The sequence below is a fragment of the Trachypithecus francoisi genome, unplaced genomic scaffold (genome assembly GCF_009764315.1).
Source record: "Trachypithecus francoisi isolate TF-2019V2 unplaced genomic scaffold, Tfra_2.0 Lachesis_group11, whole genome shotgun sequence".
Classification (NCBI taxonomy): Eukaryota; Metazoa; Chordata; class Mammalia; order Primates; family Cercopithecidae; genus Trachypithecus; species Trachypithecus francoisi.
In genome coordinates, this window is record NW_022681456.1 from 10122744 (window position 1) to 10142836 (window position 20093).

Genomic DNA, 20093 nt, shown 5'->3' on the forward strand with positions numbered 1-20093 from the left:
CCTGCAGTTTTCCAAATCATTCAAGAAGTATATTGAAGATTTAGGCCAGGCGCGGTGGCTCACACCTGTAATCCCAGCAGTTTGGGAGGCCGAGGCGGGTGGATCACGAGGTCAGGAGATAAAGACCATCCTGGCTAACATGGTGAAACCCCATCTCTGCTAAAAAAATACAAAAAAATTTAGCTGGGCATGGTGGTGGGTGCCTGTAGTCCCAGCTACTCAGGAGGCTGAGGCAGGAGAATGGTGTGAACCCGGGAGGTGGAGCTTGCAGTGGGCTGAGATTGCGCCACTGCACTCTAGCCTGGGTGACAAGAGTGAGACTCCGTCTCAAAAAAAAAAAAAAAAAAAGTGTATTGAAGATTTAGATTTAAAATTTAAAGGAATGAAATGACATTTGTTCCTGGGAAATAGCAACACGATGTATTATTTGGTCTTGGATGCACTGCTCCCCTCCAGGACTGTGACTACACGTGTATGGAACGTACATTACGCGTAACAAACCCCAGCAAGGAATTATGTTTTGTTGTGACTTTCCATGTCCCCTTAGGGCAGTGGACAGATTCACTGTTTACCATTTATGTGAGGGGTCACTGGAGGAAAACTGAATTAGTTTTAATTTTAATTTCTTTCCAGGGATGTTTTGAGCCCCCTGCCCCTAGAGGTCTGTTCCCCAAATAGCTGCCTACTGGGTTGGCTCCTTAGCCTGACCCTGCATTCACTTTTTTCACTTTTAATACTTTTAGTCAGAAACATAATTCCCTTCAGTGCCTGTCTTTGCATTCCGAGAGTGCTTTTTTCTCATAGCCCCTGTGGATCTGATTCTGCGAGGTGTGAGTCACCACTGCCCTTCTCACCTGCTGAGAAGCATTGTGGTGGGCTGGAGCGGGGCTGGACTACCAAATCTGGCTCGCCATTGATGGGTGTGTTACCACGGCAAACCCTCAACCCTCTCAACAGCTTTTCCTCACCTCAAACATGGGGAGACTTCAGAGTTGCTGGCCTCAGCTGTGGCCTACGGTGGCTTGTAGAGGCGAGGCTGGAAGGCCAGCTTGCTCATGGTCACTGGGAGGGCTGGGACCTGCATCCACTCTGCTCCACAGCAGAGTGGGTGCCTGGGCTGTTTCATTTGTTCTGGGGGTCGAGGGTGTATGTGGGTGTGTACATGTAGCCGTGAAGACAAGGGGCTGGGGCAGGACAGTGATGGAGCCTCAGTCCCACAGAGGAGCCTGCGCGGGGGTGGGCATGCAGGACGCAGTGGCGGTGGCGGGGTTGGGTGCGTGAAGAGCCGCCCGCTCCCTGCAGCCACACCTCCCACTGCTGTGCATTGCTAGCTATCTTCGCACCTCCCCAATTCCACTCTTCCTCCTCTGGCTCTTACTGTCTGGCCACTCACTTGGCAGTTGATGACTTTGCCATCCCTAGCCACCATTCCATTTCCCTTTGTTTGGGCCATGCTTGCCCCTAGCAGGCATGGACTGGTGTCTAAGGAGACCCCCACTATGCCTGTCCTCAGCTCTTAAAGCAGGGTTGCCCTGGAATTGGGCATCAGTTCCTGAAACACTCCCAGCTTCCATAACCAGCAGACAAGCGGCCTCTCTGTCATGGTCATTGGAGAGCCCTGTAGGCTGCTACCTGCTCTCTAGGCCCAGGGTCAGGAGGCTTGTATGTGTGTCAGGCAAACAAGAATGTGTATTGAGCTGCGAGGTGGGCTACCCGCCTTGTCTGTGGTCCCTGTAGGAGCCCTGGGTTGGGTGGTGGCTTCAGTGGTACCTGTGAAGACTGTTGTCTCTGAGGCTGTTGGACCTGGGACTCTTTGGAAGTCCGTTTCTCCAGTTTTTTTCATTTTGTTTTGAATGCTTGTCTCTGGCCTCTGTGTAGTCAGATCACACTCTGCCCAGATGGAGGGGCTTGCTGGAAGGCTGGAAGCCATTTGCATCACCCCACAATATGACCACACCCCTGCCCCGGCATCAGGATGCCATCCTCTCGGACTATGTCTCCCACTCTTCTTCCTGCATTATCTTATTTTCCAGCCTCCCCTCTGCGGTCTGAAGTCCTCCAATCCCAGTGGGGTTCATGAGTGAAAATCAAGGTTTGAGACAGAGCTCCAAGGGGCTTCTGAAATAAGATGGCTTATGGTATGTGTTGGTAGTCTCAGTTGCCGCTCCCTGAGCGTTTTCCTAAGTAGAAGGGGTGCCAGGCAATGTTGGGGTGTATCTGTCGCCAATACTGAGTTAGGAACTTGCCTCCTGAATGGTCCTGGACTGGGTCCCTTTGTAAAATGGAGACACCTTTAGTCAGATGTCCCCTGTTCAACCCTCTTGGTCCAGCGGCATTGTGAGTCTCCCAGTTGGATTGGTGTGGAGTGATCAGAGTCCAGGTGTCTCATCTCCTCTCCCATTGTGCTTCTCCCTGCAGAATGCTGGCACGTGTGTCCTGGTCCTTGACACCCTTCTGTGAGCCTAGGGACCCATTTCTCCTCCTGTGACAGGGACATCGGTGGAACCGTCTCAGACCCACAGGTAAAGCCGTCCACCTGTGCAGTAGCATGCTACTTCCCAGAGCTGAGGCTCTGTAGGCCACCCTAGCCTTTGGAGTTTGAGGGTACAGAGACTTTATTGCTGTTTCCTTTTTCCCCTAAAAACCGGACTGTTGTTGGGCACAGTGGCTCACACCTATAATCCCAGCACTTTGGGAGGCTGAGGCAGGAGGATCACTGGAGACCAGGATTTCAAGACCAGCCTGGGCAACATAGTGAGACTGCATCTCTACAAAAAAAAAAAAAAAAAAATTTACTAGGTGAGGTGCCACATGCCTATAGTCCCAGCTACTGGGGAGGCTGATGTGGGACGATCACTTGAGCCCAGGAGTTCGAGGCTGCAGTAAGCCATAGTCGCACTATTTCACTCCAGCCTAAGTAACACAGTGAGACCGCGTCTCTTAAAAAAACACTAAAAACCTGACTTTATCTGATTAATGTGGGGTAGATTGTATTTATTGATTATGCTTTTGCAAATATTGACTTCTCTTCACTAAATAGGAAAGACCGATGTTTTGCCTCTGGTAGCTTTCGATTCCAAATACGATAAAAACTCCTTGGGTCAGCCTTTGAGTCCCCAATGGCTGCTATTCTCCTGTTTATAGAGCACCCCAGGGTGGCTCTTTTCTGTTTGCTGTTGAGGCTCAGCCTGACCTGCTCTACCCTTAGTACATGGAACAGGACAGGCAGGAGTTTTGCTTCTTCTGTGCCTTGGCTGGGAAGCTCAGGCTCTGGCTACTCCCTGGCTTTGGCAGAGAGCAGAGGCTGGGCTGCTGCCTTGCTCAGCTGCCCACAAGTCATGGTCAGTGGCCCAGAAACAAGCATGAGTGTGTTTTTTAATGCACCATCCCTCTGGATGCACAGTGAGAAACCAAAGCTGAGTGGAGGGCGGGCCTGAGCCTCTGTCTTGAGTCTCAGGGAGTGCCAGGTCTAGAGATTGAATGGCCCAGGGAGATGCAGTCTCTCCCCTCCCACCCCCAGCTGACAGCAGGAGCCCCTGGCCTCCCAAGCTTCTTTCCATTTCGTATTTCTGAGTCTCAGGCACAAACCCTGGCCTTGGCCTCATTTTCTTTTTTTTTTTGAGACGGAGTCTCGCTCTGTCGCCTGGGCTGGAGTGCAATGGCCGGATCTCAGCTCACTGCAAGCTCCGCCTCCCGGATTCACGCCATTCTCCTGCCTCAGCCTCCCGAGTAGCTGGGACTACAAGCGCCCGCCACCTCGCCCGGCTAGTTTTTTATATTTTTTAGTAGAGACGGGGTTTCACCATGTTAGCCAGGATGGTCTTGATCTCCTGACCTTGTGATCCGCCCGTCTCGGCCTCCCAAAGTGCTGGGATTACAGGCTTGAGCCACCGCGCCTGGCCAGCCTCATTTTCTATGCCAAGGCCTTTGTTGGGTGGAACAGGAGGTAAAGTGATTTTTCCTTCTTTTTTTCTAAATTTTGATGAATCCTTCTCCCTGTGCACTCATTGGCTAGTTTCAGCTTTGGAGGCACAGAGGATGGATGTTCCATCAAGGGAAGCTAGCAAAGCCAAGTTGAGGATGCTGGTGGGGATTAATGGTTTAATGTACCCAGCCCATGCTGCATGGGGCTAAGTCCCACAGTAACCATGAGCTGTGCCTGTTAGGGTCCCTTTTTACACAGGAAGCCGAGGCTCAGAGATGGCAGATATCAGCTCCAGGTTGCACAGCTAGTCAGTAGTGGGATTGGGATTGGAACGAGTCTTGACTTGAAAGCACATGGCATGGTTTTCCAAATTTGGCCCGTGACTCACAGGGCCCTTGGTTCAGCCCAGGCTCAACCGTCACTTGCTGTCTGATCTCAGGTAAGTCCCCTCCCTTCTCCAGGTGCCCATATCTTCTCTGGGAAGACGGGGCACATTGTGATGGGGCCTCTTAAGTTGCCTCTGGCTCCGTAGTTCCAGGCTGGCACTGTGGGCTGTTATCTTCTCTAATTGCTCATTCTTTTCAGTTGCTGTGAAAAGGCCTCCAAGTGCTAAGAAGAGAGAGTGCTATGTTGTATTTTTTGTTGTTCTGTTTTGTTTTAATTCACTTTCCAAGGTGTCCCAGCTACTGAGAGTGGGTGTAGGGGAGGGCGCATAGTAACACTCAGCCCTGACTTGCAGCTTCTCCAGGGGTCACTTGGGTTCTGCGGGGTTGGGGCTCGTGGTTGTCCTGTTGCCAAAGGTCTTGGCTGCCAAGTCGAGGCAGGGCCCAGTGAGAGCCCTTCTGCCCTGCATGGCCTGAGCACTCATATTGCTCTGGGGGACCCTGCTTCAACATGGCCTTGGTCTCCTGTCTCCTTTCTTATAGGAAGGAGGTTCTTTTCCTTCTTAACAACTGCATTCCAGAGTGCAGTGACTTTGCAGAGACCATGGCCTTGCAGCCCACCTCATCCGAAGGTCTTCACTTAGACCTAAAATGTCTTCAGGAATTGTTCTGCTCCACTCATTTGTCCATAAAGTATTTATTGTTACTTAGTATGCACCAGGGACTATTCCAGCTGCCAGAGACGCCACTGTGAACAGGCGTCCTGCCCAGACAGGCGTCCCTGCCCGCATCTAGTTTATACGCTGGTACATTCTCTGCGCTTTGCTTATGCAGTTCCAGCATCCTGAAGTTCCCTCTTCCCACCTCTACCTGTCAGGTTCCTGTTTCCCCTTCCAAGTTCATTTCAAACAGCTCCTTTCCTCTAAATGTCTTTGCAAGACCTGGGTCCACATTAGCCTCTTCTTCCTCCCTCTGTGCTGTCATGGCATACTGCTTGAACCTCATAGAATTCTTGGCATGATTTTCCCGGAAATATTTCGGTAAGTGTCTGTGTCTGCTGTTGGCCTGGGAGCCCTGTAACGTGGGAGACTTGCCTTTGGGTGCCATCCTTTCCCCGCAGATCCTAGACTAGAGAGCTGGTACCACCTGCTTTTCTCAAAACCCACCCAGACCCAGAAAATGGCAGGGCCCATGTGAGGATGATTAGGATTGCCCCCTCCACACCTCTGCACCCCCGCTTGGGAGTTTGTGGCATAGTGACCACCAGGCCCTGGTAGCAAGAGTCATGGGTGAAGGGAGGCCACACTCCCTGGGGTCGGCTAAGAACGAGATATTTCCTTCTCCTCTCTCCTGCACAGGGGACTGAGGAAGGAAAGGGCTCAAGGACCAGGGTTTATTTATTTATTTATTTATTTATTATTTTTTTTTTTTGAGGCAGTCTCGCTCTGTCGCCCGGACTGGAGTGCAGTGGCCGCATCTCAGCTCACTGCAAGCTCTGCCTCCCGGGTTTACGCCATTCTCCTGCCTCAGCCTCCCGAGTAGCTGGGACTACAGGCGCCTGCCACCTCGCCCGGCTAGTTTTGTATTTTTAGTAGAGACGGGGTTTCACTGTGTTAGCCAGGATGGTCTCGATCTCCTGACCTCGTGATCCGCCCCTCTCGGCCTCCCAAAGTGCTGGGATTACAGGCTTGAGCCACCGCCCCCGGCCGGACCAGGGTTTATTTTTAGAAAAGCTCTTTGCTGTGGAGGAACCCAGAGCCCTTCCTTCCAGAAGGTGGGGGTGGCAGGTGGTGGGCGGGGGTAGCTGGGGTTGTACTGGGGTTGTACTAGTACTGCCTGGCTGTCTTTCACAGAAGGGGTCTGCCTTAAAGATGAGGGTCCTAGCCAAGGAGAATATTTGCCCTCAGCCCCCACAGTTGAAGACGTTTGCCATTCGGCATTGGTGAGCAGAGCTTCTGGCATTGCCGTGAGCCTCAGTGTCCCTCGGGCAGGAGCTCAGCGGGGAGGGTCCTGGGCCCAGGCAGTGGCTTCCTTCCGGACTCGGACTCCCCGTGGCTCAGGCAGGGAGGGGCACTTCCTGCCATTGTTTCTGTGACAGGCCTTAGAAGGTCACTGTCTCCTGAGGAGAAAGAGAGCTCATGACATGGGCAGGGCCTCAGACCACAGCAGCAACCACACAAACTTTCCAGGGCACGTCCCTACCTCCCCATGCTGTACCCCCACCCCCACCTCCAGCCCTTTGGATGAAGTCCCATCCCAGGCGAAGAAGGGGCTTCTCTCCACCCGCAGCAGCATTGGAGCCCTACCCACAACGAGGGCCTTGCTTCCTAGTCCCTCCTCTCAGGCAGCCCCAGGTCCCACATGGGAACATGGGCCTGTCCGTCCCTGTGAGGTTTAGGTCTGTGATAAGTCTCACATATTAGAAGGCTGCCCAGAGAGCCCAGAGCATGTAGAGGCTATGGAGAGGAAGTAGAGGGCTGAGCACCCTCATGCCCTGGAGCAAAGATGCTGCCCTCAGGTCCGCAGAGAGCTCCTCCTCAGTTCCTTTGCTGTCCCCACAGAGCTTGGTAGGAAGCTGGGCACAATCTGATGACCCATGTCATGCCCTGGCCAGCTCTGTCACCTGTGCCCCTCCTGACTGCTCCTTTCTACATTTCATTTATCGACATGGTTCTTTGACACACACCCGACGCTGCTCAGTACGCGGGGCTTCAGCCAGAAATTGCTGGCTCTTCTCAGTCTCCTCTTCTTCCTGTTCCCCGGAGCTCTGGGGACCCACCCCTACATTTGCCTTGTTTGCTCTGATGCAGCATGTCTTCCTGAGACTGTACTTTCTTTTCTTCCTTTTTTTTTAAAAAGAATTATTTATTTACTTATTTTAGAGATGGAGTCTTGCTCTGCCACCCAGGCTGGAGTGCAGTGGTATGATCATGGCTCACTGCAGCCTTGAATTCCCAGGCTTAAGCAATCCTCCCACCTCAGCCTCCTGTGTAGCTGGGACTACAGGTACATGCTACCACACCTGGCCCAGAATGTATTTTACTTTCAACCAGGTGGCAGAAGCCTGCATTCCTCTGGCTTGTGTTGAATTGTGCTTCAGAAGGATGTCTTCTGGCTGCTGTGTTGACAGCAGGCTAGCTGGGGTGAAGAGAGGAAGCAGGGGGCCTGTGGCGAGACAGTTGTGTTTCTGGGCGATGCTTTTGGTCACTTGTTGAGGTTTGTGCAGGCATACCATGCTTGCAGGGGAATGGACATGGGTCTACTTCACTTGTGCTGTTCAGGGCCAGGAAGGAAGCTGGCCTGGCCTACCTGACGGTTTGTGAGGCCGGGTACCCTGCTGTCTCGGTCAGTGGTGGTCTGGGGCTGGGGGGTGTCTCTGGATCTCTGCCTGTAGGTTCTTAGCATGGGAAACTCTTTCTCACCACCTTTCTTCTCTTTCTTCCTCTCGTTTCTGTTTTTCCTTGGCTAGCTCTTGTCTTCGGTTCATTTCTGGTACTTCTCCATGGTGGGTGTCCAGTGCACCCCAGTTGATGACCTCATCCCGCCTGCAAGGAGGCAGCTGGAGGCATGAGGGCTCAGCACCCCAGGTGCCTGCAGGCATTCCCATATGCGCTGAGTCTTCATGCCCCCCAGTAGCCAGGTGTCGTCAGCAGGAACTTTCTGGATCTGTGTCACTTCCTTTCTTTGTTTCTTCACACACTTCCTGAGACACGAACCCTGCCTGGAACAATTGCTTTTGTTCCTGGAGACAGTGTTCTGAGCTTGGAATTCTCAGAGGGATTCCTGAGATGGCGCCATTCAAGCCGGGGGGTTGAATAGCTTGAGACTCTTCATTTCAGCAGCATGATTGCCTCAGTGGATCAACAGCGATTCATTCCACTCATATTTAGTGAGTACCTACTATTCTAGGAGCTGGGCATAAAGATGTGATAAAACGTTAAAAACTTCTGGCCCTCCTGCAGCTTGTATTGTAGTGGGGGGTAGACATTCGATAGACAAATAGGCAGTAAAACCTGTAAGCACATCAGATGGTGATCAGAGCTGCAGAAGCAGGGGAAAGGAAGGCCTCCCAAACTGGGGACATTTAGGTGAAGACCTGAAGGACATGGGGAGTGAGCCAGGACGGTAGCTAAGGGAGAAAGGCCCTGAGGCAGGAGCTTGTCTAGGATGTTAAGGAAACTGGAGTGAGTGAGTGAGGGGAAGAGAAGCAGGGGAGGAGGTCGGAGAATATTGAGGGCCCCCTTATAGGCTGTATCAGGACTTTGGCCCTGACTCTGAGTGACCTGAAGCTTCGGAAGTGTTTGAGCAGTAGAGGGTCAGGATCCAAAAAGATGGTTTCTGGCTATGGTGATGAGAGCAGGCTGGATGGGAGGAAGGGAGGAAGCTGGGGGACTGTGGGGAAACGATTGCAATAGGGAGAGGCAGTGGATGTGTGGGGGCTGCAAGCTTGTTGGGCCCCAGGTATGTTCTAAAGGTAGAGCCAGGCCGGGCGTGGTGGCCCTAGCCTGTAATCCCAGCAGTTTGGGAGGCTGAGGCAGGCGGATCACCTGAGGTTGGGAGTTCAAGACCAGCCTCCAGCCTGACTAACACGGAGAAACCCTGTCTCTACTAAAAATACAAAAATTAGCCAGATGTGGTGGTGCATGCCTGTAGTCCCAGCTACTTGGGAGGCTGAGTCAGGAGAATCACTTGAACCCGAGAGGTGGAGCTTGCGGTGAGCCAAGATCACACCATTGCACTCCAGCCTGGGCAACAAGAGCGAAACTCTGTCTCAGCATACATGCATACATACATACATACATATAAATAAAAAAATAAATGTAGAGCCTAGAGGAATTCTGAGGCATTGGATGCCCCTTGCTTAAAAGAAGAAGACGCAAGAAGTCATCTAGGCCGACCTTTACACCTAACCCACTGGAAAACTGAGGCCTAAGAAAAGAAGTGACTTGTCCAAAGTTTCATGGCAAACTGGCTAGTTGCAGAGCCAAGGTTTGGGCTTCTGGAATGCAGGTGCAGTGTTTTTACAGCTGAAACAATGAATGGTTCCAGTGAAGTTGAGGTCCAAGGGAAGAAGGACTGGCCCCAAGGTCCCAGAGCCAAGCCGCAGGGTCCTGACAGCACCTACAGTGGCCAGGGTGGCAGCCTCCACTGGCTGGCAGGAGCCTGAGGCTTTGTGAGCTGAGGATTCTTGGTACTCTGGGCCTTCAGCAGCTCTCGCTGGACCAGCATTTTGACCTTAGCTGTGCTGAAGTCTTGACGATGTCAGGCCTTGGGCAGATCAAAGTCAGTGCTCCTGTGCATTATTCACTTGGCTCATGCCGAGCCTCCATGGAGTGTCAGGCCCGAACAAATAAGAGAGTCTTGCTGTGAAGGCGCCAACAGTTCAAGGGAGACAGACGAGCAAACCCAGGGAGCCTGTATGATCAGGGTCATAGGTTCGTGTTAGAGGCATATGCAGGGAAATGGCCAAGGCCAGGGGATCATCACTGTAAGGACAGTCATGAAAACAACTTCTGTTGCTGCCAGATGCCCCAGGGAACACAAACCAGAGGCCTTGTGTCTACCAAGGTGGTTTGTTTAAAACCATGATTCAGTTAGCCTGGTGTGGTGGTGTGCACATGTAGTCCCAGCTACTCAGGAGGCTGAGGTGGGAGGATTGCTTTAGGCCAGGAGGTCAAGGCTGTAGTGGCTATGATTACCTCATTGCACTCCAGCCTGGGCGACAGAGTGAGACCTGTCTCTAAATAGACAAATTCATGATTCAGTCTCTTGGAATACAACAGGCAAAGAAGGTCGGTGGGGACTGAGATCTGACTGCCCTACAGGTAACTGTGTCACCAAGAACAGGTTTCCCTTAAACCGCCAGGACCATACACTTAGGTTGATCACTGTGGGGTGTCCTCGCATTGCATTGGATGACTTCCGTTTGCTTCTTTGTGAAGAAAGCTGGTACTTTTCTTTTTTAGTGTGCAAGGCTGCTGTAATGACAAGTTTTAAGATCTCCTGTGGCTGGTGGGATTCGGAATGAGACCTGTGAAGTTCCCAGCTCAGCATGGGAAGAATCAGGTGTCGTCTTTACACGTCTCAGCATGAGGGCTGCCTGTGGGGGATGGGAGGGAAAGATTCTGCTTTTGCTCTCCTGGGAGGAGTTGAATCTATAGGCCAAAGGGGAGGGAAATCCAGTTTGCTTTTTCTTTCAGTTTTTTAATTCATCGTCCCCATCACAGTAAATGTATTGTTGAGGAATGACAACTTGGAAATTACGTCCATTCATTGGTGTATGGGCTGCCCCGGTAAACCATTCTCAACTGCCCTTTGCTCTGGGGAATGCCCTGGTGCTCACAGGTGATTACAGGACATGGCTAAGGACACAGTGCCCAGAGGTGGAGCAGGCAGAGCCAGGAGGCAGGCTGAGGCCTGACTGGGCTTGGTGTTGGGCTAGCCCCATGTCCTTGCAGAAGGCGAGTTCTTAGTGTTTTCTTCTGAGGCTGGACGAGGGAGCGGAGACAGTGAGGAAACTGGAGACAAGCTCTCTGCCCTTAAATAGCTCAGGGCAGCATCTTCCCCCACAGCACATGTTGTTCAGCCTTTTCCTTCCTCTCCCCAGCCTCCTCCCTCCTGCTCTGGGATGCAGCATTCTAACACACCTTGCTGGGGACTTCCTTGCATTTTCTGTGGCAATTCTCAGGTGTAGACATGGTTCTGTGACAACTGAGGTTGAGTGCTATATTTAGGTTGTGCCTCCAAATTAGTAGTGGGCACTATAATTTTTAAGAATTTGTTTTTTAGAGGCAAGATCACTCTGTCACCCAGGCTGGAGTACAATGGTGCGATCTTAGCTCACTGCAGTCTCGAACTTGCATGTCACAGATGCATACCACACCCAGCTAATTTTTAAATTTTATGTAGAGATGGGATCTCGCTATGTTGCCCAGGCTGGTCTTGAACTCCCATCCTCAAGTGATCCTCCCACCTTGGCCTCTCAAAGTGCTGGAATTACAGACATGAGCCACCATGCCGGACTGGTAGTGGGTTTTAGAACTCACTCCACCACCCCCAGGAAAAGGGAACTTGATGGCTTGTCCCCATGGCGCTTGCACTCGAGCTTTCTAGGGCACAGGTTCCCAGATGGGAGGAGTGGCCTTAGGTAGGCCACTTAACACATGACAAACATGTACTAAGCACCTTCTGTGTGCCTGAACTGCACTATGTGCTGGAGGTAAAAGTAATATGTAAATGTTGTGCTTTGAGGGGCTTGGGAAGGAGAGCCACTTCTCCATTATCCCTCCAGTGCCTGAAATTTCACTATTGGTCCCTTATTCCTTTTAGTCAAGCATTGCCCTCTTTCTAGTTTTCATTCAAATGATAAATACTATTGGGAAATATGTTGCATTCACTCTTTGATACTTCACTGTGGATATGTTTATTGAGTGAACCAAGAAGCAGGGCAAGTTGATGACAGTGAGATAGGAGTGCGGAGGTGGCATCTCGGCAGGAGGGAGCTTGTCCTACATCACAAGTTGGCCCAGGGTCAGCCCACACTATGTCCCACTGCAAGGGGATATTTGAGGTCGTAAGTGTGTGTTTTTGAAACATTAAAGCATCTCCCAAAAATGGCCTAGGTTTGAAAATACTTTGACCAAAGGAAAGAAAACAAATAAGAAAACCAGTACAGAGCACCTGTGCACTGTGTCAGGCACTTACTAAGTGCTCAATAAAGGATGTTCTTCCCTAGAACAAATAGGAGTGGCCATGGCTCCTGGCACTTCCAGCTACCTGGGAAAGGTGGCCGTGCACCTGGCTGGCAGAGCTCTCTGATCAGTGTCAGTCCGGGATATGCCTGGGAAAGGTGGCCGTGCACCTGGCTGCCAGAGCTCTGTGATCAGTGTCAGTGCGGGGTATGCCTGGTAAAGGTGGCCGTGCACCTGGCTGCCAGAGCTCTCTGATCAGTGTCAGTGCGGGGTATGCCTGGTAAAGGTGGCCGTGCACCTGGCTGCCAGAGCTCTCTGATCAGTGTCAGTGCGGGGTATGCCTGGGAAAGGTGGCCGTGCACCTGGCTGGCAGAGCTCTCTGATCCATGCCAGTGTGGGGTATGCCTGGGAAAGGTGGCCGTGCACCTGACTGGCAGAGCTCTCTGATCAGTGTCAGTGTGGGGTATGCCTGGGAAAGGTGGCCGTGCACCTGGCTGGCAGAGCTCTCTGATCAATGTCAGTGTGGGGTATGTGTGGGGAATGGGGCACATGAAATGATCAATTCCTTCATATGTAAAGTCAGGAAAGGATTCTGGAACCAGGGAGTTCTAGACATTATGTGGAGTTATAGAAACACAGTGGAAAGAGTGGTGTTAGATGCTGTTCCTGCCTCAGGTGAGTCTGACTGGGTCTCAGTCTTTTCTGATAGAGAAGAAGAATGGCTAATGCCTTTTCTGGACATTTCATATGAATGGAGTCCTATATGATGTGGTCTTTTGCATCTGTGTCTGGCTTCTTTCACTCAGCATCGTGTTTTCATGGTTCATCCGTGCTGTACCTTGTGTCAGTGCTGCATTACTTTATTTATTTATTTATATTGAGACAGAGTCTCTCTCTGTTGCCCAGACTGGAGTGCAGTGGCGTGATCTCGGCTCACTGCAAGCTCCGCCTAGCAGGCTCAAGCGATTCTCCTCCCTCAGCCTCCCAAGTAGCTGGGATTATAGACGTCTGCCACCACGTCCAGCTCATTTTTGTATTTTTAGTAGAGACAGGGTTTCACCATGTTGGTCAGGCTGGTCTCGATCTCTTGACCTCAGGTGATCCACCCACCTCAGCCTCCCAAAGTGCTGGGATTACAGGTGTGAGCCACCGTGCCCAGCTTGCGTACAAGTTTTTATTATTGGACATGTTTCATTTCTCTTGTGCATATGCCTACAAGTGGCATTGCTGGGTCTTATGGTAACTCTGTGTTCAGCATATTTGAGGAATTGCCAGACTGTTTTCCAGAGAGGCTGCAGCATTTTACGTTCCACATTGTTTTATCTGCATGGAGAATCGTATAGTGTGGTGGTTAATGCAGGTTCCAGAACCTAACTGCCTGGGACACCTTGGGCAAGTCCCCTCAACTCACTGCACCTCAGTTTCTTCACCTGTGAAATGCAGACCTTAGTAGTCCTTATTGCATGTGATCATGTGGAGGAAAGGAGTGGGTGTCTGCAGAGTCCTTGGTAAGGCTGTGTGCGTGTCACCTGCAATTCTGACTTAACCCGGGCATAGGTGCCTGCATGCCTGGGTGCTCTGTCAGTGGTGTTTTCTGTGGATGTAGAGTTGTCCTTACAGGGCACTGCCTTTTTCAGTGCTTTCTAGTCTTCTGATTGCCCCTGGGAATAGGCCTCCCAGGCTATCAGTGCCTGGCACATCTGTGCATCTCTCTCCTCAGCTGGAGGGGCTTCCTGAGGGTAGTGCGCCAGCTGTGGGATCTGAGAGGCTGTGGGTGGGACTTGGAACAGTGCCAGCATGGAGAGGCATCTAAATCCAGGCACACAGCGGGACCCGGAGCCAGGCATCCAGGAGCCAGGACCTGTTTGGGTCTTTAAAAAAGCAGCGTGGAGAAGGTTAACCCAGCCCTTAGCTACGTGCCTAGTTCTCCTCTGCCCTGGTCTCCTACTCTATGATCAGCCATGTGGAAGGAGATGGTGTTCAGGCCAGGAGCCTGTGGGAAGTCTGCCAGTGCTGCAGGTGTGGCCCAGAGCCCCCAGGGCTTCGCCAGCCCATAGGCACAAAGGTGGGTCTGCTCCCTCTCCATAGAGGAGTATCTCGCTTGTCCCGCCAGCCAAGCCCTGGCTGAACAGTAGCTTCCCAATCTTGCTGCACTGGGTGCTCTCCGAGGAGCATAGGGAGGCAGATTCAGAGAGCCAGACTTGCCTTTGCCCTCATCTCCAAAGGAGTTCTGGTATGTATGAGGTTTCATTCTTTAAAAACATATATATATATATATTTATATATTATATATATATTAAATATATATATATATATATATTTTTTTTTTTTGGCAAAATCGACAGTTCTGGGTGAGCGTGAAGGAGGGACTCAGTTGCCTCCCTTATCTGGCAGGTGCTTGCTCTGCCTACTGAATCAGTGAGATCCAGTGAGGAAGGGGAACTCAGCCCCTGGGATGGGGATATAGACACGTGTTAGAATGCATAGCACATGCACAGACGGGAGGCACAGAGTACAGCTAGAGCAGAGAGAAGGCAGCAGCTGACATCCGATGGAGAAAATTTCATAGAAGAGGGAGCATTTCAAATGGGCTTTGAAGGATGTGGAGGAGTTTATCAGGAGTAAAGGGGGAAAGGCAGCCCTCTCAGCCTTCAGTACTCTAAGTGCATGGTATCTTTGGGGAGTGCTGAGAAGTTTCAGGTTCTTGAAGTGCAGAGACAAAGGCTGGCAGGATGGAGATCGGGCTGGGAAGGAAGCTGGCCCCTGAGCTCAGCTCTCAGGAGTGGACACTTGGGAGCCCGTGGGATTTGAGGGACTCACTCACCAACCTTGTGGCTGTCTCTATGGCATCTGTGTGTTTGCTTCTAATTAGGAGGGGCTTCCTTTTCTCCATTTGCATATTAGCTCACTGCAGCCTTGAACTCCTGGGCTCAAGCAATCCTCCCGCCTATGCCTCTGGAGTAGCTGGGACTACAGATGCAGGCCACTGTGCCTGGCTAATTAAAAAAAAAATTCTCTTTTTGTAGAGACAGAGTCTTACTATGTTGCCCAGGCTGGTCTTGAACTCCTGAGCTCAAGTGATCCTCCCAGTTTCCCAAAGTGCTGGGATTACAGGTGTGAGCCACTGTGCCCGGCCTGCACATGTTTCTTTTCTCGCACTGCTGCCCTTCTATGATAGGGCTCCAGCTGGTGATCCCTGACACCCTCCACCCTGCCTAGATGTCCAGCTCCCCATCCTGGTCCTGACTTACATCTGGCGCCTTCTTCCTCCTCCCATGAGCCCTGACCCATTCCAGGCCTCTTTAGGACCCAGATCCTTGTTCCCCTGAGAGTATCTCCCAGAGCCTGTGGACCAGCACTCATCCCAGAGGACAGAAATGGGAAATGGGCCCATGATTCTGTTGTCCAGGTGCAAGAAGTCAGACAGGAGGGCATCTCCCTGCAACCTGGGTCCTTGGGGTGACCTGCTTTCTGTGAGGCTGTGCTGCTGCCTTTGATTCTTCTCTCTTTCTCTGGACTGTCTGCTCTGCTTAGCACACTGACGTCAGGAATCTCTGTCACCTTTGGTCTCCCTGTGGCCTGGCAGCTGTAATGTATCACTTTCGACATGTCCCCTGCATCACTACAGAGGGCCAAGGCCAGCAGAGAAAGGAGGATTATGTTGTTCCCATCTGGCTGCAGCCGCTTCCCGAGCTCTGTCCAGCTGTTCCGCATACCCACTGCCAAGTGGCAGATGTAGGGGCGAGGTCAGCCCAGGAGCTGGGGACCTGCCTATCATCTTCACGTGAATGTCTTCAAGGCTATTTCTGTTCTTGCCATTATCCCAATGGTTTTGGGTGATAAATATAGACACAGATTGAAAAGCCCCAGTGGAAGGCAGGCAGGCAGGCAAGTGAGGCAGGCCACACTGGAGAGTGTGTGGACAGACTGCTTGGCTATAAATAAGTCTGCTGGAACCCTCCCCATCCATGCCACCACTGCTGAGCGTGTGTGTGCCTTAAGAAAGACACTCTCCCCCCTGACTCCCAGCCACAGCTCACTCGTGCCTGTGGGGTCAAGGGTAGAGGAGCGAGGGAGGGTCTGCCAAGGAGAGGAAAGGAGGTGCTGGCCTCTTGAGGACTGTGCAGAAAAGTGGGCTGCTGAAAGTCTTTTCCCCTTAGCACTTTGCAATCACTAATAAAAGGGAGATGGCAGACTGGGCATGGTGACTCAAGCCTGTAATCCCAGCACTTTGGGAGGCCAAGGCAGGTGGATCACCTGAGGTGAAGAGTTCAAGACCAGCCTGGCCAACATGGTGAAACTCCATCTCTACTAAAAGTACAAAAATTAGCTGGGCGTGGTGGCGGGCACCTGTAATCCCAGCTACTCAGGAGGCTGAGGCAGGAGAATCGCTTGAACCCGGGAGGCAGAGGTTGTAGCGAGCCGAGATTGCACTACTGCACTCCAGCGTAGGCGACAAGAGCAAGACGTCGTACCAAAAAATAATAGTAAAATAATAATAATAATACATAAAATAATAATAATAAAGAGAGATGGCAGGGTGGCCCCACCCTGGGGAGTTGCGCTAAGCACAGTGGCACCAGTCCAACATCCTTTCGTTTCCCTAGCTTCCCTGGGCCTCGTTTTTGCTGCAGAGGGGCCGGGAGAACCTGGTGGGCCTGGAGGATTCTATGGCCAGCCTGCCATCCTGCTGGGTGGCTCCTGGCTTCCACAAGCCACCTTCCTGTGTCTTTTTTCTGCTTCTGCCCTGCCTGGATCCCTCCTCTTGACAAGAGTACAGCTTTGCCTTCTGGTTGCAGGTCATCACTGCCCAACCCAGGCTGGCTGGTGTTGGGGACGCTTGTTTAGGCTAGTGGTGCAGGGGGAGGGATTCCAGATGCCCCCGGGCCTGCGGCTGGCTCCTTCCCTGTTCCTCTCTGCTCCTTCCTCACACCTTCCTCCCTCTTTCTTCCTTCTCCATGTCCTTTTGCATTCTCTCTCATTCCTCGCCCCCCTCCCCATCTTCCCACTGCCTCTTCCTAGCTAGAAGCAGATTCTGGCATTGGGTGAGGAACAGAACGCATGCCCAAGACACACTTTTCATGGAAAAGGATTGAAGTCGGTAAGCTGGCAAGAATCCTGGGAACTCACCGTGAATAAAATATGGTTGCTGTGCAGTCACCAATCATGGGAAATGGCTTCCCACAAGCCCGTTCCTCTTCTGTGGCCTCATTTAACCAGGGCTGAGAGCTGGGGTATGCAAGCAGGGGATGTGTTAATATTGCATAAATAAATGGTGCCTGGGCGTGCTTGCTGGCTACAGATGGGGAGTGAGCTGCCATCACATGGGAGTGGGGCCAGTCCCTCAAAGGAGGGGTCTGTCCTCCTGTCCCAATTCCCAGTGTATTCCTGGTGCTAGGCTTCAGGGGACAAGCCATGGGGCCACTTTGGCTCCCTGAGCAGGCAACAAGTGTATGTATTCATCTTTCAGCCCTGAGTATGGGCTCTGAGCTACAGGGCTGCAGAGTGAATCAGTTTCAGCCCCCCACTCTCAAGGAGCTCTCAGGCCATCAGAGGCATCAGTCATGGGCGGTGGTGATCCTTACGATAGTGCCAAGCCCTGTGGAAGTGGGGTTGGGGGGTCTGCCCCTGGGGTGTGGAGCCCATGGAGCGAGCCTCAGGGTGCTGATGCTTGGTCTAGACCCTGTGGGGTGCCAAGTTCACACAACACAGGAGGCAGGGTGGGTGTAAACGAGGGTAGAGGGAACCGCCTTCGCAAGGCCCCGAGGCAGGAGCCCCATGGGCTCCTGTCTGTGAGAGCCTGGCTGGGGCTGAGCTGCAGGAAGAACCAGGTTGGGGGCCTTGTGCCCTGGTTAAGGAGCTTAGATGTTGCCTTGAAACCCAAGGGGAGCGTTGAGGGGCTTTAATCAGAGAAGTGACACACTCTGATGTGTGTATTGGAAGACACTTCATCTCACTTCATCTGGGTGACAGGTCGGAGGCCGGGGGAGGAGGGGGCAGGCTGGTGGCAACATCACGACATCTTGCTTTGTTGAGTACCTGAAAGATCTTTGCGCTTTTAACAGAGCCTGTAAAATCGAGATGTACACATGTGGGTGCATACCCAAGAAACGATTGTTTCTAAAGATGGCAGCACAGAGCGGTCGTCAGCAGGGGCTGCCAAACAGGATCTGTGCCCAGCACAGGGCTGTCGGTTCCGATTTGCTTGGCTCTCGCTGTCACCACAGGGGTGACTGTCCAGCAAGCTTGGCTACTGCCAGGAGCCAGGGTCTGGAGCAGAGATAGCTGACTCCCCAGGGGACCAGCTTATTCCCCCAGGCCCCCTCACCACGTTTCAAGCCCTGAATCAGCCTACTGTGTAAGGATCGTGGGGTGGAAGGTCTTGGTTCCCCACCAACCACCCTAATGTGGATGCACTGCTGTGCTGTGAGCCCCAGCGCCTCGAAAAAGAAGTGACTGAGCAAAAAGTGTTGTGTGAGGGAAGGATAAACATGCTTGCTTCAGTGTGCCATGAAGCCCAGGAGTTAATCTGGTCATATAAATATTTTCACGTGTCTGTGGTTCTGCGAGGGTGTACTGATAAATAGAGTGAAGAAAGGAGAGGTTGTGTGGCTGCAATCTTGCCTTGGGGGTAGATGTTTGTTCCCAACTGTGAGTCAGACGTGGGGTCAGAGCCAAGAGGTCGCTCAGTCCAAGGCCTTCAATTCTCAGATGGGAACCTGCCCTTCCCTGCCCTTGGCCCCACCTGGGAGCTGCTTCTGGGAGGTGGAGGGTGACCCCAGGACCCCACCCCACTGCCTGTGCTTGGTTTCGGAGAAGGCTGTCTGGGCCTTTGATACATCTTTGCAGATGGAGGACGGTGATTTATGGTCCTGTGGGGAAGGAGAAGAGTTTCTCCAATTACCAGCTTCCCAAGTTCCTGGCTTTATGGCCAGAGTTTGAGGCAGCTGTTTGGGTAACGTCCCCAGAGGGGACTCAGCCCACTTTCCTGGGGCAGAGCAGATGATGGAGACTTCAGTGGCATTGTGTGTGAGCCCAGTGAGCCAGAGGATAAGCCTGGCAGGAAGCACAGCCTCGCAGGCCTTGGCTGGGCTCCGCTTCAGCCTGCTGGGTGAAGACATGAGGCCTTTCCGAGGTCAGACAGGGTCACCACCCTCAGGAACCTCCCTGAGCTCTCTGAGAGCCTTGGACTGGCTTCCCGGTGCTCTGGGACCCCCTGCACCACTTGAGTTCCATTCCTCTGGCTGGCGGACCTGTCACCTTGGTCATCCCCCTTAAAGTCTATAGCCAGCCCTGGTCTGATGAGGCTCAAATAAGACAAGTATTCCTGAAATATGTCACCTGGCTCGGTTGGCTAAGCCAGCAGTGCCACAAGAGAAGCAGCTGCCATGGTCCAGTGATACCTGGAGTGTTTGACAATGCTTTGTGTCCATGTGGGCCCTAATCAGGCCTTTCTCACAACCACATAGCATCCCCAGGCCTGCTGCACTGGGCCAGCCGTGGCCTCGGAGCCCAGCCTGAGGGGCCTCTCGCTGGGTTTGTCCCTGAGATGAGGGGGCTGATCCTGAGTGTGGGTGGGGATGCCTCTACCCAGGGGGTTCTGGTGGTGTTGGGCTCTGGCCCAGGCCTCCTGGCTCTGTGTCCTTCCACAGACTCCAGGTTCCTCACAGTCATTCACAAACCAACTGGATGTTGGTGTCTTGGGGCTCCTGGTCTCAGGGTTGGAGGTATTAAAGCCCTGGAAGAGCAGTCTCTCCTGGGCTGCAGCAGCCTGTCTTCTGGGGCCTCTGGCTCCATCCTCAGAGTCTGGGAAAGGGGCTGAGTCTTTTGCTTGTTCTCCTTCCCAGGGCTGGCCCCCAGAGTGAGTACTTAAGGTTGGGGGGAGTGGGAAGTTGGCTCTGGAGGGGCTGCCAAGTGGCAGGACTAAGGGGCTCAGGAGCAGAGGGTTGCTCCACTGCAGCGGCCAGACTCTGTTGATTACAGATGATTATTTCAAGGTATGTGTGTGTGTGTGCGTGTGTGTGTGTGTATTTTTAAATAACAGCTTTATTGAGATATAGTTCACATGCCATACAATTCACCCATTGAAAGTGT

The 20093-nt window shown here is 52.4% G+C and overlaps 1 protein-coding gene across 18 annotated transcripts in view; it reads left to right on the forward strand.

Annotated features, from left to right (window-relative positions):
• PITPNM2 (phosphatidylinositol transfer protein membrane associated 2) overlaps positions 1-20093 on the forward strand; it is a 171966-nt gene that overhangs the window by 39846 nt on the left and 112027 nt on the right. For 16 of the 18 annotated variants that reach the window (XR_004439512.1, XM_033220213.1, XM_033220217.1 and 13 more), the window contains exon 2: positions 2419-2522. The gene's annotated coding sequence lies outside the window, so the exon portion shown is untranslated. Of the gene's footprint in view, positions 1-2418; positions 2523-7407; positions 8198-20093 lie in introns of those variants that run through there. The other 2 variants (XM_033220211.1, XM_033220216.1) reach the window with 2 other exon arrangements.